This window comes from Benincasa hispida, chromosome 1, assembly GCF_027475165.1.
Source record: "Benincasa hispida cultivar pf3 chromosome 1, pf3_genome.v1.1, whole genome shotgun sequence".
In the NCBI taxonomy this organism is placed as follows: Eukaryota; Viridiplantae; Streptophyta; class Magnoliopsida; order Cucurbitales; family Cucurbitaceae; genus Benincasa; species Benincasa hispida.
Genome location: NC_143478.1, coordinates 55,484,340 through 55,488,215, shown reverse-complemented (window position 1 = coordinate 55,488,215; position 3,876 = coordinate 55,484,340).

The window sequence follows — 3,876 nt, the reverse complement described above, 5'->3', positions numbered from 1 at the left end:
TGAATTAATTATATATGATATAGTTAATTTAAATTTAATTATATATGGTATAGTTAGTATAATATTTTTGATACATTATAATATAAGGTTTATTTTGAGAGAAAATTAATATTTAAATATGATTCAAATATTAATTATATGGATTAGATTCATATAATTAATTTAAATATAAACTTGATTTATATTAAATATCATAAATGATTGAGAGAATTCAAACTATAGATAATATTGATTTGATACGATATAAAAACTATAATTTATGTGTTATATTCGATATAACATATAGTTTAATATATACCATATGATAAGTTAGTTATCATATATATACATACATACATACATACATACATACATGTGCATGTATGTATGTATGTATGTATGTATGTATGTATGTATGTATGTATGTATGTATGTGTATACATATATATGTATGTATGTATATATGTATGTACGAATTTTCTCTATAGACAAAATACTCTCTCCCTCTCTTCCCAAATATTAACATAGAGCCCACAAAACTCCTGTACCAAGGTTTCGGAATGGTGATGTCCCAAGTTCTTGGGTTCTTGGGTATTGCTTCTATTCGTGTTCTAAGGTGGGTTCGTGACCAATCGAGAAGGAAATTATGAAGATTCTTTTGACTACAAGGGTAAGTGTGACTAATCCTAAAATTCCCTCTGTAATTTATGATGCATGCTGTAAAATCTTGTTATAATGCATAATGTAGTTCTTCGAAACTTTAATTCTTTTTGAAATTGAAAATTGGGACTGATCCCCGCTTCCGCATCGAACCTCACAGTCCTTCAATATTAAAAATTAATATATATATATATATATAAAAGTAAATTTATATTACATCAAGTATAACATAAAATTATTAATCTTTCATTAAATCTATAGTGTTCATATTAAAAATTAATATAGCTCAAATGTAATTCATATTAAATTTTAACCTATAGTTTTCATATGAATCAAATTCATGTAAATTTATATTTGAATCATATTCAAATATTCAATTCCCCTCAAAATAAGGTATATATTATAATGTATCAAATACATTATATTAATTATATCACATGTAATTAATTTAAAATAATTATATCATATATAATTAATTCCCTTAATTAATTTAAACAATTCAAATTAACCCTAAATTAATTTGATTCTCAATTGTACCAGTTGAGCTAACGAGGGGACCTTATGGACCTATAGATTGAAGCTCCAATGGTACTTGAATAATGACTTTTTATTAAATTACTCAACTTTCATTAACTGTCTGTCATTCTACTAAAGACCGACAGCTGTATTCTTCACACTATAGATATATTTTTGTATCCTTGGATTTAATCAATCAACAATTTGACGACCTTTCGCAGACTGCTCTTAAATACAGTTGGGCCAAAATTACTGTTTTACCCCAGAAGTTACATCTAATTCTTTAATTACCACTGATCCCTCTAATGAACAATAAGTCATAGTCAACTATGACCAAACCCCTCTTGAGCCAATAGAGGGTGTGACTCCACATAATTCAAGTCCCAGAATCAACCCTTAAGAGAGTAATTTATTTACTTACCATGACAGTAGAGAATGAGTGAATTCCTTCTTATGTAGCTGTGTTCCCAGCTCCCTAATCAGACGAATCCCCAAAGTGGTAGGCATATTGAGTCTGCGAACTGACAACTCTGACCCATATAAATCAAAGGACTGCCTTCATAGGAAGGAGTTCAACACTCACTCAGAATTTAGGTCATGTCACCTATGGTTATCCTGGTGAAATATAAGTCTATACTATTAAGGGTGTTATATAATGAGACTATTCATTTCGTGGTTTGGTCCTATACAAACCCTTTTTGTATAGAACACCCCCTCTCACATGTCTTTACATGAATGATAAGGATCAGATAATTTGTAGAATTTTACAATAATTGTATCATCTACAAAGCGTATTCGTAATGTCACTAGGATAAAGTACCCAACCTTATCCATTTACTACAGACCATTTAGGTTATCACTAAAACATGATCCCAGCCTTATCCATTTACTACAGACCATTTAGTTTATCACTTAAACACGATCCATTTGTATGTCTCCACTTACATTTTTAAGCTATAGAAGATAACCTTGAATGTTTGTTTATTGGTTTTGTTGCTATTAAATGTTAAATAAAGGACCTCAAATTTTATAAACAAACTGTTTGTACAATACAATTAAAAACTATAAGAACCACGAGATTTAGAGCATAAACCCAAACAGGTGTTGAATACTAGAAATAAAATAGGGAAACATTGATCTTTTGTTTGGGATCTAGTGTAGAGGGTGTCGTTGTGCATGCCCGCCGGTCCGAGCAAGGAAAGTAAGTACAGAGAGAAAAATCACCGATCCAAGACTTATACCACAAACACAGTAAAGTGGTAAGATCGAGGTCAAATATACAGAGAGACTAATAATTAGCTAGGATAATTCAAGAATTCCAAGTAATAGGGTTTCGTTGGTTTTTGTAAAAAAAAATTAACAAACAATCAAAGAAATAAGAATGGGCACATAAAAAGGGTTGAATTAATTTGATTTGAAACACCTTGGGATTAGTATACATGTTTTATATTTTTATCATCAGGTACTAGTTAATTTTACTACTGTAAACTCCACAAACTATTAGAAAATCTAATAGCCCAATTAGCCAATTTTGATAAAAAAAAAAAAAAAATCAAACTAGCACTAACTCAATTTATAACTCTTTCTTCTTAACGACATACAAGTTAAAACTGAATTGCATTACGAAAGGGTTCAATTGTTGAGACATACTACAAGCCAAAAAATGCATATCTTATAGCATGATTAATTGGGAAAGATTATATTAGGCATACACGAGTTTGGTCAGAAAAAGTCTAGACCTAAACATGTGATCCTAATATGCGTAACTAAATCAATCAATATATGCATAGGCTATGACGATTTTGCAAACAAGAATTTCAATAAACTAATTTGTTCAATCAATTTATAAAAATTTTATTAAGATTTAATCAAATCCACTCAAAGAGTTCACAATAATTAAGTAAAATCAACCAGCTTTCCTTCAAGAATTAAGTCACACAACAGAAAATTCCATTACCAGTTGAATGGCGTTAGTATCCTTCAATGAGAACAATGAGCACAGGGTTGAATGGCGATGGAGATGCCACTGTGGGTGTGCGTAGGTTGGTGCGACGGTGACAGAGAAGAAGATGGGATTAATGGAAATGGAGGGAGACACCACTTCATAGGAGAAGGTGAAGGTAGATCATCGGGCAGACGAAGAGGTGTTTTGGTCGGCCATTTGGAACGCTAGAGGAGTAGATATGAATAGAAAGAATGTCGGAAAGCCTTAAAGTTTCGCCGGAAAGCCTTTAATGTATAGAGGATTTAAGGTTTAGGTAAGCACAAGGAATTAGGATACTCAAGAAGAGGGATTTAAATAGGCGAATAGTGGAAAGGGAAACGATGGACTGCCTCGCGATTCAAGGCAATCACAATGCTAAGCACAATAATGGCGATTTGATGGAATGTCAAGTAGCGCATCTTTTCACTGACCTAGGGTGGGATGATGTATCGTTCCATTACCTACAATGAGTTCTTTTTTAGATGTGTTGGGCTACAATTTTCACGAATCACCAATCTCAATGCAACACTCATCGAATCAGAAAATCCCAATTACCATTTTTTTTAAGATGAATTAAATAATAAAACAAAAATTAGCAAGCAGTTGATAAAAATTAAAGAGGTTAGAAGAACAAAAATAAGAAATAAGCAATCTAAATGAAAAGAACAACAGTAAAAGAAAAAGGATACACAAAAAAAATGCGATGCGTCGCATAATGGATATTGCTTCAAAGTGCA